The following is a 15484-nucleotide window of genomic DNA, read 5'->3' as shown; positions in this document are numbered from 1 at the left end:
GACTTAGAGGTATTGTTTATGATGATAAAACTAGCAACTGGAACATCCAAGCACAAACGTTCTTCCTCAAGTCTTTGTATTATCTTTTCAGAGACTGTTGACAAGTCACTTTAATATACCCGAAACAATGTACTTTTGTGATTGTTTTATGACAAAGAACCAGATCAGAAGCAACATGCGTAAAACACACATTCATATTTCAGGACCTGTATTGCACCATTAGGCAGTCTTTGGCAAATAAATTGATTTAAAAGAGAAATACCTTAACTAATAGAATACTTTTTAAAAGTGATTACGTATCTATGCATAGAGGATAGGAAAGACCTCATGATCCTACAATTCATATATTTTTTAGTTCAAACCCAATACTGTTACTTTGTGACCTGCTATAAGTCAATTATCTTTTTCAGGTTTATTTTGTCATATAATAAACTAACATACATACATATTACTGTATGTAGCATCTTGCTTGGGAACAATTCCATGATTAAAATAACCAGTGAATTCAGAAAACTTAAGCTGGATACACACAAAAGATTGGCACAGTCCTTTGCTTTCCCAGGGACCTATAAGATACAACATGGCTATATATTATATACATCAATGAGCAATAAATAACACAAAGAGGGGAAAACTAAAGGAAATGCTGACTACAAAAGAAGACTTCTATAGACATAGGAGCAATTCAACGTGCCCTCTTTATTAGTATTATGTGGCATTTACGCAAATCTTTTTTTTTTATAAGAGCCTCTAGCAAGGCAGGCATGACTTCCATCATACTTATGTCCATACACCAGAGAGGAAATTTCCACTCAACTGACAAGTGATGCTAAAAAAAGGAGGCAGGGACTTCATTTTCCCCAGGCAGTCAGTGTACCAAATCCTGACCTTCTGATTTAATGCTATCCTTTGGAAGGCATCCTGTTTTGCAAAACAAAACCAGTCTCTTTTACTGCCTCATACTCCTTTTACTGGGAAACAAACAACTCATTTGTTATCAATTTATTCATAACAGATGCGTTGTCAGAGAAGGAGCGAGCCTAGGGACTCTGGGACAGGACTCTGGAAGGAGCAGATGTGATCTTGACCGTATTTCATAGTGTGAGAGAGCCTTTCTCACCAAGGACCCTGCTGGATGATGACTAGTTAATAACCAACAGAGGCAAGTATGCAATAAAGAAGCCAAAAGATAAGTGACAGGCATGCTGGCAGAGAGCATATGCTCTCTCATGGAAGAGGGGATTGGAAGCATCTCAAAGAAACTAAAGGTGATAATACTAATAAGTATTTACTGAAAACTACTGATTCTCAAGCATGGTATTAAATGCTCACCCAGTGCTGTTGGCCTTTGCTTAACATGAAATAAAGAAGATATTATTCCTGACTTTTGAAAGTTACTTGCTTTTTTTTCCTAATTATTTTTCTCAGCCCTTTATGACCATAAGCTCACCTTTCCATTTTTTTCAACACCTTCTACTTCCTGGGTCATAGAGTCACCTCTGTCTTACCTGACCCGGTACAATTTCCAGGGTCAGGAGTGGACTATTCCACTTCCTTCTCTCATTCTACTTCTGCCAACATTAGCTGATGTCTCTCAGATGCCTTTGATTTAGTTCCTGGTTCTCTTTGCTAGGAAGTCGACATGCTTGGGCCTAGAATACAAAGAAAGCAAAAATGTGAAATCTTGCCTTCACAGGACTTGCTTTCTAAGCAATACCAAGAACTGAAAAGGCTTTTGTCTGTTTGAAATCTCTTTACCCTGAAAGTAACAAAGCATTAGGGACCCAGCACTCAGACAGACTTCCAGTCACTGAAGATAAGAAAGGTTGTTACAGATACAAACTCAGACACTACCACTGTCAAAATGCAAAGAGCTTGGCCTAAAAGCAGCCAATCTAGGAAACCCCTCTGGGCCTTTTTCCATTTTAATGGAGACTTCTTTTTTTTTAAAAATATTTTTGACTATTACTTTAATCATGCAAAGTTATGATATACTTATATTAATTTGGTATATATATGTATACAATGTAAGATGATAAAAAATAGCTAACATTTCTAAGATGTTTTTCAAATTTTTGATTAACCTGTACTAGTTGTACCTATTTCTGGGTGATGCTATGAAATTCAATATGTGTGTAAATTATGTACACATGAAATAAAGGTGATTAACTTTTCTAATTATCATTACATTGTGGTCAGTTTAGAGATTTTGAACTCTTCTAGTAATTTAGAACATACATAACAAATTACTGTGATGTGTCATTGTCTTCTGTTTAAAGGGTGCATGCATGTGTGTGTACGCATGCACATACATACTTTCTTTCAAATATAAAGATAGGCAGAAAAGATAGAAGATGAGAGTTAAATAGATAAAAGTCACTTGACATTGCTATCTATTAATTCTCATCTTTTCCTCCTTTTAGATTGTTTAGTCCAGTCTCAATATGAAGGTTTTTGCCGTGTCTTAACGTATCTTATTTTGCTGTGCTTGGTGGCTATATCTTAGAGGGCTGTTTGTTTCTGAAATGAAACAGAGGGGCAGTGGATCTGGGGGAAAGTGGAGGGAAAGAGCTAAGAGGACAACAGGAGGGAGGGGAAACTGTAATTGGGGTGTATTATATGAGAGAAGAATCTATTTTTAAAAGACACACAATGAAAGCAAAGGTAAGGCTTTAGTCAAAAACATGGAAGCCATATCAGCACATTAGTTGTTAGTGAATATTGCCATCACCTTCTGCAAAGGAGTTCAACTGAGAGTTAGAAATACTTTCATATCGTGTACTTCTCTCATATCAGAGCTCAAATCTTTGGGCCTTGGATTCCCCTCTATAAATAAGGGGGGGAATGCTCCAAATCAATCTCAAGTAACAATACTGAGAGAGCTAAGAAAAGGTGAGTGCTGAGCTTTTAAGAACAACATCTGAGGCTGCTAACTGGTCCTCCAAGGCATTGTTTTCCATGTTCCTTTCTGTCAATATGAAGCACAGCTGTCTCTTTAAAAGGAATCGGAGAGAAAATATTTGGAGCTGAAATGAGCAACCATAACTCAGAAACATGATTCAAGTTGCCGTGAACAACATGGTCTAACATAAAATTAGTTATGTGAGCTTTCATGGCCACGGAATGAGAAGTGAAGGCATTCTGCAAGTTCCTTATTAGGAACGTTAGGGAGATGGTTATCACAAAGCAGGGATGTCTCTGTTGCAGGTATTAGACACTACCTGATGGTGTTCGGGTTGGTCATGATTTGCTGTGTTGATGTATTCTGTTGTTTTTAAGGATGTCGAGTCATGATAAAGAAGTTGGGAATGAATGTTAAGGTGACTAAAGAACACTGAGATTTATCTTACCCTGGACCTGCATATTCTGAGATTTCATCTTAATGTTTTATTATTTTTATTTTTATTAGTGTTTTATCTCTGACAGTTATATATGGATATAGGATGTACTGTGATGATTCAGAGCCCCTTATCTTCCCTTACCCTTCCTCCTCCCAATCCTGCTGACTACCAGCTTTTTTCCATTTAGTTCCTTGCCTTCTCTGTATCTTTCTTATTCAAAGTCCTGTGCATGGAGCAATATCTACGTTGTATGTGTTAGTTAGACTACCATGCCATATCTAGAAGATAGCATTTTGTAGAACCATTCTCAATCTCCTGACTCTTACAATCTCTCCATCCCGTCTCCCATCGTGTTTCCTGGATCTTGAAGAGAGAGAGAGAGAGAGAGAGAGAGAGAGAGAGAGAGAGAGAGAGAGAGAGAGAGAAAGAGAGAGAGAGAGAATCAACTGATTAGAAGTTTGTATCAAAGTAATCATTCAACTTCTAATGAGTCAATCAGCCTTGAAGAAATAACACGGACACATGTTTCTTCAGGATACTGGCTTTTATATCTCTTTTAGACAGATGTACCATTACTTTAAGATTAGATGTCATAGCCAAAGAATATAAACATTTATACTTATCTTTCCTTTTCTGGCTTTTTTTTAAATGCAGAGAAGCTAAATAGCGAACATCTGCATTAAGTTAGACTTAATGCAGTCCAACTACCCCAGGCCCCAGGCCTCAGACCTGCCCCATCCTGTCTAATGTTTGGCATGTGGATCATTTGATCTGTGCTTAGGATCTTGGCCGTATATACTTTTACATTTGAAACACCTATATTTTATGTTGTTTGTCAAAAACATGCTGTGAGATATGAATTTCTTTACTATATGAATAGTTAGAGGAAAAACTAGCATTTTGAAAGAAAATAGTGGTCAACACATAACAGTTCATGCACTCCTTTGCTTTTTCTCTGTCAAAGTTGAGTAAATGAAAAAATGTTCTTAAATTTTAAATTAAATGTACCTGAAAACAAAGGTTCTTTAGGGACATTTTTATTTGACTGCTACTCAAAGAAGATTCAGTGCAAAAATAAATCCATCCCACTACACTTCTCTTGATATGAGTCTCATCATCTCACCAATATCTAAGTTCAACCAAAACACCCTGATGGTGAGAATGGTTTTAAGAGTTAAGCAACAAAACATACACAATAATTGGTATATTGTTGTCAAGTGAAACCTGATTTATGCTGGAAAGATTGTTAGAAGAAAAAAATGTTTTTGGACACATTTTAGAGATGGGCTATAAATTATTTATTGGTCCCTTGAAAGAGGTCAGCATTTTTCCTCAACTCCTTACCGGCCCTTTGAGGAAGGCCTTGCTGTCATTCTAGATATTTCTTTCTTAGGAAGCCAGCTCCTGTTCATAATTCACTCTCCTGGGATGATAAGTTAGCTATCATCCCCTCTACTTCCACCCTCTTCCCCACCACCAGCAGACTCCAGCCGGAGGAAGGGCTCTCTGGGGGGCTGTGCACTGACTATGAGATATAAACAACTCCATGGGTGGCCGCCTTGACAGCTCTTCATCCACAGTGTATTTACCCCAAGGTGCACTGGGATGCACTTAGGCACATCAAAACAAGAGTTGATACATTTCAATAAATCACTCCAGCCAGGTGGTCAGCAAGCTAGTGTTCTGAGAATCTGCCGCTACAAAGCAACAGTCACCATAATTCATCCTTAGAAACCATGGCAGACCTGTGCCCACCCCCACTCAGAATGCTTCTGCAGGTTTAAAGAAGGCCATACAATTCCAAGAAAATGTTAGGTAAAGTTAAATTTGAATCAAGGGAAGGAAATGGCCAGGGTCTTTTCTTTTACATAGTATTTCTGAGGATTTGGCCAAATTAAATCTATTACCACAATGAATTAGATTGGCTCACTTACAATGATATCACTGTGAATACCAAGGGAGGTTTTTATGTGGATAGCATCTAACACACAATGTCAGTTATTAATATTACTTTATACTAAGTGGGAGTGTGTAATGAGAGGGCATTTGAAAACAGAGGATGGTCATAAAATACTACAAGCAACAGATATCCAACAAAAACCCAGTTCATTTTCCTCCTCCACATAGTAACATGTAGGTAGGTTTCCAAAGATCTATGCTGTAGAGGGTGAGAATTAACAGACAGTCCCCAGCTATAGTTCCTTCAGAAAATCTCATCAAAATTGGAGCAGCTAAATTCTTCAAACCATACAGTCCTTAGCCAGCAAGCAGGTTGTTTTTGGAATTTCAGACTTCCCTCCAGAGAGAACCTCATTAACCCGGTAGACTGGTACTTCACTTCTGCCTACCACTCTGCTAATAGTCACACAGGTGTCTAGTTCCATTTTTAATTCAAAGTGTCACAATTATGTCTTTGTAGTAGGTTTTTTTATGAGAGACATCAATACCTTTTTGTGTTTATCTAGGTTGTCTGAATGTGATATTATCTTTGTTTTAATTTATCCATGGATGGAAGGGGTTTAGAAATGAAGAAATTCTTGGTTGTCACTCACTATGTTTCAAGATTTTGCTTGTATTGTCATTTTCTGACAGAGTTCTTCATCCTCTAAGATTATAGAATGAAATCACATTCTTACCCACAAGTAGTTATATAGAAAATTCACAGGCTGGTGTGAAAGAATTTGTGGTACTTAATTTAGAAGTCTCACCTCCTTTTGGAATCCTTTTGTGTAAATGACCTAGGATAGGCATAGCTTTCGTGAATATGGAGAAATAAAATAAAACCTTTGCATCATTGAAATGTTACAGGTTTGCCCTTATTCTGACTTTTACATTTTAAATGATAAGATCATTCCTATTTAAATTGATTGTAGTGGGTAAGTTCAACCATCATCTAACTCTCTGCTTTTGTAATTCTGGGCTTTTCTCCGTCAGATATTGTGGCATTTAAAGCCATGCTCCCATCCTCCATCCTGTGTGTGTGTGTGTGTGTGTGTGTGTGTGTGTGTGTGTGTGTGTGTGTGTATTTGTGCACGTGTGCCTGTGCATGTGTTTGTGCTTAGATGTTAGGCATTTTCATGTAAGTATGTGTGTTTGTGTGTAGACGTGTATTTGTGTGCATTTGTTATACATCTGAATCATATTTTACTAGAGGCATTGTGCAATGTACTTATGAGACAATCTGCTCCTTTTGATATTTTTAACTTGAAATTGATGCTTGTAGATGCAGTTTGCAATTCTCAGCTGAGATCAAACTTGTAATAAATAGTTTTCAAAATATCTTAAAACCTTTTCCATCATTCATTACTTTGACTCTAAAAATATTAATTGTAGATTTTTATTAAGTCTTACAAGGTATTTTTGAAAAATCTCCTTGAACCTCATTGTCCCCACACTGAGTTATCTGTGTTGTGGTATATACTAAGCCTGGCTGCTCACATAGTATGAATCTCACTGTAAAAAGATGTTTGTTTCTCTCTCATTCTTTTGAATTAGGGATATTTACTTATGGAAGAATTTTCAATCACCACTTAAAATTTTAAGTAAAAATATCTAGTCAATCAAGGTTTTTAATCCTATTTTTCATACAGTGTAAGTAAAAGACAAGACACACAGCTCTGTGTACAATTTTCAATCTATTCTGTGACTTATTCTAACTGAATGGGTTTCAACTTTAAGACCACTCACAATGGAAGAGATGGTCTTTACTGGGGTGAGGGTACTCCTGTGCATCATAGGATAATTTATTACTCTCTCTGACAGTTGGAAGTTACTGTTCCCCTCAACACAAAGAATCTGTACATGTGACTAATTGTCTTCAGAGGAAAGCATTCCCTCAGTGAAGACTCACAGAGATTTTCCTTCTCATTAAAGCAAACCTAATCATGCCCAATCTAACTTTAGATAACTCAGCTATTTAGAATGGCATTAAGAAGTTCCAAGTCAGAACAACAATTGTTTTGATGTATAACACATTCTATAAGCACGTGGACAGCAATCCATGGTTGGATTGTGCTGTGCAAGACACTGCGGGGAATTCCAAAGAAACATAAAAGCAGTCAGTGTGCCCCAGGAGTTTCGAACCTGCATGGTGAATAAAGGACAGACACCTGGATGGTGGAGTCAGTCAGAGGATCGGTCCATCAGGGTGCCAGCAGGATGAAGAATAGCTATGTCTGACTCTGATAATAAATTTCAAAAAACTCATAGATGGGCAGAAAGGGGAAAGACCTGGTTTCTCTCAGAGAAGAAGCTTATAATAAATTATATATTAATTATTAAATTAATATAAACCTGTTAATAATTTGATATAAATAATATTTAATATTAATAATTATAATAAATAGTGTCACACTATATACTCTGTTTTATCATGTCCCCCAAGCCCTTCACATGTAACAGATGTTAAGTGTGACCTCTAAAGTCACTGGGCCTTTGTTTAAATTCTTCTTTGAAACTAGATGGATGTGTTACTGTGTTGCTTGGCCTTAATTGTCAATTTAGCACAACCCAGAATCATGAGAGAAGAGAGTCTTAATGAGAGATTGTCTACATTAGGTTGGCTGGCAGACATGTCTAGGGAGGACTGTTTTTTATTAAGTTAATGGATGTAGGAAGACCCAGCTCACTGACTGCAGACAGATCACCTTCCAGGTAAGGGGTCCTGAACTTTATAAGAGTAGAGAAGCTGATCTGAATACAAGGAAGCAAGCAAGGGACCATGCCCACATTTCTTCTGTCTGCTATTTATCTGGACTGGTGTAATTAGCTACTTTTTTTTCCCAAAGAACATATTTTTTTAATCAAAAAGGTTGTGAAAAATTAAAGGCACATTTCTGTTTGTTAAGTTTTTGCCTAAGCAAACCCTTTTTTAACTTCTTAACACTTTGAAATAGGGGACCTAAAGAGCATATCTGATGCCAATTTCTGAGTTTTCTAGGCAACATCATTGGGGTTTGTCTGGTTTTTTCTTTTTCTTTTTCTTTTTTCATCTTTATTAACTTGAGTATTCCTTATTTACATTTCAATTGTTATTCCCCTTCCCGGTTTCTGAGCCAACATCCTCCTAACCCCTCTCGCTCCCCTTCTATATGGGTGTTCTCCTCCCCATCCTCCCCCCATTACCGCCCTCCCCCCAAAAATCACGTTCACTGGGGGTTCATTCTTGGCAGGGCCAGTGCTTCCCCTTCCACTGGAGGTAATTAGCTACTTCAAGTCACTGTTCCTGTGACTGCCCCACATGCTATTACCGAGAGTGCAGTAAGATAAACCATTTCGACCTAAGTTGCTTTTTGTTAGGGGATTTTTCTGATAGCGACGATAATGATGCTGAAACCCTTACATTCTTTATTTAATTTTCTATATAACTATGTGATATTTATTAACTATCCATCTATTTGGCCCTTGAACTGTGCATTCCATAATTCACCGTCTTTCTAGAACATGGAGTGCATATAGGGCACAATGAAAGCTTAATGTCCTTCTAGGCATAAGATAGAAAGATATGTAATGAGGAGAGTGTAAATTCACATAAAACAGAGATGACTTAATGCTAAGCACTGATCATATGAAGAACCATGCAAATCTAGTATATCACCTTCAAAAATGGGAAAGTAATAGGAAGCTCATTTTCTACGTAGAAAAAGCAGACAGAAACCAGGTTGTACCCTAACCATAGGTTGATAAGGAGCCCATATTAGATTTTAATATGAATAGAAAGACCCTTTTGGGTTTAAATAGAGAAGTGCAAGATCCTGTTTTCCCTGTGAAAGGATTAGTATGGCTATGTGAAGGATAGAGAATAGACTAGTAGAAGGGGACATGAGAAGCCTAGAAACAGTGAGGTCAAAGAAGTGATCCTCTGATATATCTGTTATCTGGCCCAATTATAATAGAAGGCAAGAACTTGTGGGTCATTGAAGAATGGTTTAGAGAAAGGAAATGATGAATATGTGAGTGAAGGAGGTGAGGAGACTGATGAAGATGAATTCGGTGCTATGTTTAGTAGGAGTTCCTCCAGTTGAGTAGGTGGCAAAAATGCAGGTAGACATCTCTAAAGTCATTGCTCTTTGGCCTTCAGCATAGGTTGGTTTCCTCTAAGCTACCTCAATACAAGGATGCTGAGAAAGTAGAAATTACATTTTTCCTAAATCAGTGTTGCCTCCAGAACAAGATGAAGAAATAACTCAAGTTTCATGTTCCTTTCAGTATTGCGAATGAATGTCTTTGAACAAATGAATGAATGCCTTAGACCAATTGTATCTGCTATATATCTGAGAGTATGCATTTACTTCAATTTTCCCTATTAGCATCTAGCATGTGCCAGATTTTCTACAGGTACATTTTCAAAATACACAGAGGAACTTTGTGGATGGTTTGTCGTGGTCTAACATTTAGAAAAGTCGGCATCTTCTGGCTACTTTCCTGTAAGCACATCTTTGATTTGTAGCTAGTAAATTTGCTAATTGCACAGCATGCTGTCTCATGGTCCCATGTATTTTGTTTGAAGTTTATGTTAAAAAAAATCATACACACACACACACACACACACACACACACACACACACACACACACACACTTTGTTCTTGTCCAGTTTAAAGTCAAGGAGGTAAGGAACATAGACACCTAAACAAGGATGACTGGGTAGGAGTAGAGGAGTGGGAGGAGTGGTTTCTCTAAGAACATATACTGAAGTAGAAGTCAAAGTACTCTTCCTAAGAAGGAAAGATTAGGAGAAAGTATGCCATGTAGAGATCCAAGTACATGTAAATTCCAGAGGAGCACATTGACAGGCCTAGAGCTTGAAAGACTTGGAAAACAAATGGAGAACTTCACAGTGAACCCTTGGGGTTAAGGGCATGGGCATCAGTTACTTCATACTAAATATTCTGAGTTAATTCAGATGGCAAAAAGAAATGAATGCATGGCCTATAAATGGAATTGACATTTTCGGGCATGAAATTTAGAAGGACCGCTGGCTACAGGATACAGAAGGTGTGGGAAGAGCCTGGGGGTAGTCGCTCATACTTTTAATCCAAGCAGCTGGGAGGCAAAGGCAGGGAGATCGCTGAGATTGAGGGCAGCCTGGTCTACAAGCCATGTTTCAGAACAGCTAAGGCTACACAGAAAAACCCTGTCTCAAGAAAATGAAACAAAGTGTAATTCTTGCCATGGTGGTGACCTGCCCTTTTTTTTTTTTATTATTATTAACTTGAGTATTTCTTATTTACATTTTGAGTGTTATTCCCTTTCCCGGTTTCCGGGCAAATATCCCCCTAATCCCTCCCCCTCCCCTTCTTTATGGGTGTTCCCCTCCCCATCCTCCCACCATTGCCACTCTCCCCCCAACAATCTAGTTCACTGGGGGTTCAGTCTTAGCAGGACCCAGGGCTTCCCCTTCCACTGGTGCTCTTACTAGGATATTCATTGCTACCTATGAGGTCAGAGTCCAGGGTCAGTCCATGTATAGTCTTTAGGTAGTGGCTTAGTCCCTGGAAGCTCTGGTTGTTTGGCATTGTTGTACATATGGGGTACATATGGGGTTCCCGTTGAAGAAATCAGAGAAAGAACTGGAAGAGCTTGAAGGGGCTCGAGACCCCATATGTGACCTGCCTTTTGAAGAGGACAATTCTGTTTTTGTCATGTGATACAGACCTAGGTGATATTTTGCTGAAGCAAAACCCTTGAGAGGACACGTGACATTCAGAGAGTATAAGTATGACACAACAGATAGTGAAGGGTCGCTTACGTTGCTAGTCATACAACACTTCTTTCATCTCATGTCTTTGTTAATCTTCACTTTGTTGAGAGAGGCACAGCAGAGAACTTCTGTCTTTCTGGCTGGTTCTGGGTGTTCTTGCTGGCTCATGGCAATTCAGTGGAGGCCTGGCTGCTTCTGCTGGATCTTGTTCATGTTTGGTGACACTCTTGGAACTGGACTGTTGATGTCCTGACACTACTGAAATGAACTGCTGGTATTCTGACAATGGGGATTGAAATCATGCCAAGGAGCTACTTCTAAACAGGTCCATATCCCCTTGTCCTATTTACCATCCTTTCTCTCCTATCTTTTAATGGTGGGATAAAAAGAGGGGTTCAATTGTTTGAGAACCCTTATTACAGTGGGTTTTGAAAAGTCTAGTCTAAGCTTTTAATCTCTGCATTCTGGATGCAGAGACAAGCAGATCTCTGCAGTAATAAGGCCAGCCTGCTCTAGAGAATGAGTTCTGAGACAAAGGCTACACAGAGAAATCCTGGCGTAAACAAACAAACAAACAAACAAAAACAGAAAGAAAAGAAAGTGCAGGTAGAAATAGAGAAATCAAGTGAGGGGATGTGAAGACATCAGTTTGAAGTTTTATATATTCTTATAGATGCAAATGTCACTAGGCATTTTTTGAAGAACTGAGTGGACATAGAAATAAATAGATAACTTTAAAAAAAATTTCCCACGTGTGTACAATGTATCTTGATCATAATGATTCCCCAATGTCCTCCCTTCAGCTTTCTTTTTCCCTTCCCCAACATACTTCTCTTCTTACTCCAAACTTCATGGTTTTTGGTGTGTTCATGTGTATATATGTATAACACATTAAGTCAAACTAGTGTTAATCATATGCAAATGGTCATAGTAAGAATGTTTTTAAATTTTATGAAGCTTAGAGAAGGTTCTCTCTTGGTAAATGTTTATACAAAGACACTGATCAGCTTTCTGACCATATAAGCAGAATGACAGTGACACCATAGAGTTAGGGACTATAATATAAGTGATTATTAATGACAAAAGGCTGAAGAGTAAATTGTGTCTCTGACATGTTAAGATTTAACTGTCTGTAGGTCTCTGGACTCATGGTGGCCAACTAACTCCTGTACTTTCCTCAGAGTTCTCTGCCAGGCTGGGAGCTATTATTGGCATCAGAAATGTTCCTACTGAATATGATCTGTAAACAGATGGGTCAGAGACTCCTGACAGCACTGTGTGAATTAGTATTCCCTAGGTACCTTCAGGCTATCACTGCCTATATATATGGTCAATGACACATAAACAAGCAAATTCCTAACAGGGACTCTAGTGACACGTTGCATTAATCTATCGGTCTGTTCCCATTGATTCCTGCTCATCATAACTAAAATTTACAGGTAGTGTGGGAGCCAATGTCTATATATTGAGTGTTCATAGGTTCTCAGCACAGCTGTCTACACAGACCTCAGGCCTTTTGATATCTCCTAGAAATAAGGGATTCTTATAACGTGTATCAAAGTTTAGAATATAAAGGACAAACAAGTATAAGTTAAAAAAATCAAACAAATCTCAGCTTAGTAGCAAAGCCAGGAGATACAGAAGCCAGGAGACAAGGTCAATGCTCAGAGCCACACGTGATAATGCAAAGTTTTAGGAAAGCAGAGAGACTAGAACTGTTGAATTATTTAAGCATCTTAGCATGACTTTTTTAAAATTTTAATCAGCAACCAGTTGACTAAGGACAGGGCTATACAAGATAGCAGGTGTGTCCTTTAGTCTGATTTCTTTCTAGTCACAGAACTTTTGATGAAGAAAGTATTTTTTTCTACTTATTGCTTAATTCCCTTATTGCTAAAATCACTCAAGGGGTTCTTGGAATCATCACCAGTGGATTTCACTCTGCTTAGCTCAATCACTTTGCACATTGCTTCTCTTTGGTTCTTACCATAATCATATAGAATTTGACTTCATTCATTAAGTGTGCTTTTCAAATCAGGATAATGAGTCTTAGAGAAGTTAGTTATTTTGATCATTTGAAAATGCTTATTAAATTCTTCTGTGTTATGTATCAACACTAGAACAGATAAACAAAGTTCACATATTTATGATAGAATATTATGAAGTTGTGAAAAGGAATAAACCACTGTTGCATGCAATAATATAGAAAAATCTCACCAATGTTATGATAAGCAAAATGAGGCATATAAAAGAGAATGTACTCAAGAGCTTCAAATCTGAGGGAAAAAAAATCAATGATTGCAGAATCCTATGTAATACTTGTCACCGGATGTGGGGCAAGCTAAACCATGTCACCACACAGTAAAAACTAGTAAGGTCATGCAGATTAAGGAACCACAGCAATTCTCATAATTGAGAAGGTAGGTGTTTGAATCTGATCCCAACCCGATCCTGTCCCGGAGCAAGAGACCATGACACCCCATTGAAAGGACCATGACAACTGATCACATAGCATAGATCCCACAGTTCTCGATGCTAATGAGGTATCTAGCTAGATAGGCTAACCCAAGGGTTTATTTAGCTAATAAGCTTCCCTTTCCAGACATTCTTTCCTGCAAAAGATATTTAATCTCTGGTCCACTTTGAATAAGCTATATGCAACCATTTTCTACCATGCATAAGCAGTTTGGACAAGCAAGGACAGTCTCCACCCTCAAGGACCAGTGTTGCAGGAAACTTTGTTATTAAGCCATTCCACCCAAGTCTGTCAAAGAAGGTCCCTCTGTGTTCCTGACACTTAACCCTGAGCTAATCTGGATTCCCCAGGGCCAGGATTTATCGCTGGCAACATGGCCCATTCTCAACTCCTTGAGTTTCCCAACAGAGTCTGGTTTCCCAGGAGTTTGAAAACTACAGCCACGGCCAGAGCCTGCACTGTTTCTCCTGTGGAGAAACAGGCTGGAGCCTCCTTCTTAGGCTTTGTTCTGCCTCCTCCCGCGTGTTTATCGGTGTCCAGTGAGCCCAGCATCTCACAACTATGAGGAAGGAACATAGACTAACACCCTTGTGTTTCATTTCCTTGAGTGAAGGCAAAACACAGATCCTCAGTGGGAAGAAAAAAAGCACTAGGAGTAGAAGCCGGTGCCCTGAGGTAGTAACGGAACATGCCCTACATCTGAACAGTGCTCACATGCATATATACACTTCATGAGAACCCATTTAGATAAATTGGCACATTTTTCTGTATGTGTGCTATAATTTGATCGGAGGATTAAGTTGTCTTTTGTCAATTCTGCCATAGCATACTAATGCTAGATATTCAGATACTATTAAATAGTGTCGGTCAGCTATTGACTAGCTGTTTTTGCCACGACAGGGAATGATGATGCTTTCCAAGAACAAGGGTCAGGCTCCATGGATATGCATAGAATCACGATCCACTGTTGGAAAGGTTTGCTGATTTCAAAAGCCTTCTAGAGTGAGGGAAGGGGGACTGAGAGAGTAGCTGAGTCCAGAACAACATGGCATTGTTTAATTTACATATGCCATCAGGCCTTTAAGCCCATTCCCTCTATTTTCAAGTGAGAAACCTGAGAAGTTAGAGGCTCTATGGTTGCCAGAACAGTCCTGCTTTCCTCTAAGAAGGTGTCCCAGCCCACCTGCTTCCTGAAGCACACTGGCTTTCTCTGGTTTACCCATCTCCTAATCATGGGCCTTTATATATGCCGTTTGAGCAGTAAGAATATGAGTCCCTCTCTTCCTGTCTCTTGCTTCTACTCTAGACAGTAGATGAACAATTCTCTTCTGGGAAGCTACTTTCTTGCTATGAGAAAATAGCATGAACAAAAGAAATGTAAGAAAGTTTATTGTGGCTGTCTTAGGGTCTTCTTGCTATGAACAGACATCATGACCAATGTAAGTTTTATAAAGGACAACATTTAGTTGGGGCTGGCTTACAGGTTCAGAGGTTCAGTCCATTATCATCAAGGTGGGAGCATGGCAGCATCTAGGCAGGCATGGTGCAGGAAGAGCTGAGTTCTACATCTTCACCCAAGGGAAGCCAGGAACAGACTGAGCAGCTAGGAGGAGGGTCTCCAAGCCTATCCCGACAGTGACACACTTCCTTCAGCAAGACCACACCTTCTAAAAGTGCCACTCCCTGGGCCAAGCAGACGCAGACCATCACAGTGGCTTACTGCTTCAGAAGGCTAGATATCCATAATAGAGGGGAAGGCATAGCAACATGGACAGGGAGATGTCACTTCTTAGCAAAACACATAAAAAGCAGAAAGGGAACTGTAGTGGAGCAAAGCTCTTAAAGCTTACCTTCAGTGATGTACTTTCTCCAGGGAGTGCCATAACAGTACTAAAAGTCCTACCACCTCCCCAAGCAATGCCACCAGACTAGGGACCAAGTGCTGAAATACTTGAGCCTATGGGTAA

General features: G+C 38.9%; 2 long non-coding RNA genes across 4 annotated transcripts in view; one reads left to right on the top strand and one right to left on the bottom strand.

Annotated features, from left to right (window-relative positions):
* The window catches only part of LOC120093667 (uncharacterized), a 48145-nt gene extending 46132 nt beyond the window's left edge, over positions 1 to 2013 (top strand). Inside the window, exon 3 of the long non-coding RNA XR_005487148.2 lies at positions 1016 to 2013. This is a non-coding gene — a long non-coding RNA (uncharacterized LOC120093667). The remainder of the gene's footprint in view (positions 1 to 1015) is intronic.
* Positions 1 to 15104, bottom strand: part of LOC120093668 (uncharacterized) — a 265733-nt gene extending 250629 nt beyond the window's left edge. For 2 of the 3 annotated variants that reach the window (XR_010053407.1, XR_010053408.1), the window contains exon 1: positions 14999 to 15104. This is a non-coding gene — a long non-coding RNA (uncharacterized LOC120093668). The remainder of the gene's footprint in view (positions 1 to 14998) is intronic. The other variant, XR_005487150.2, reaches the window with a different exon arrangement.
* Between the last annotated feature and the right edge of the window lie 380 nt (positions 15105 to 15484).

Source organism: Rattus norvegicus, chromosome 7 (assembly GCF_036323735.1).
Source record: "Rattus norvegicus strain BN/NHsdMcwi chromosome 7, GRCr8, whole genome shotgun sequence".
In the NCBI taxonomy this organism is placed as follows: Eukaryota; Metazoa; Chordata; class Mammalia; order Rodentia; family Muridae; genus Rattus; species Rattus norvegicus.
Note: the sequence above shows the minus strand (reverse complement) of the source record. Positions and strands in the feature narration are given on the sequence as shown.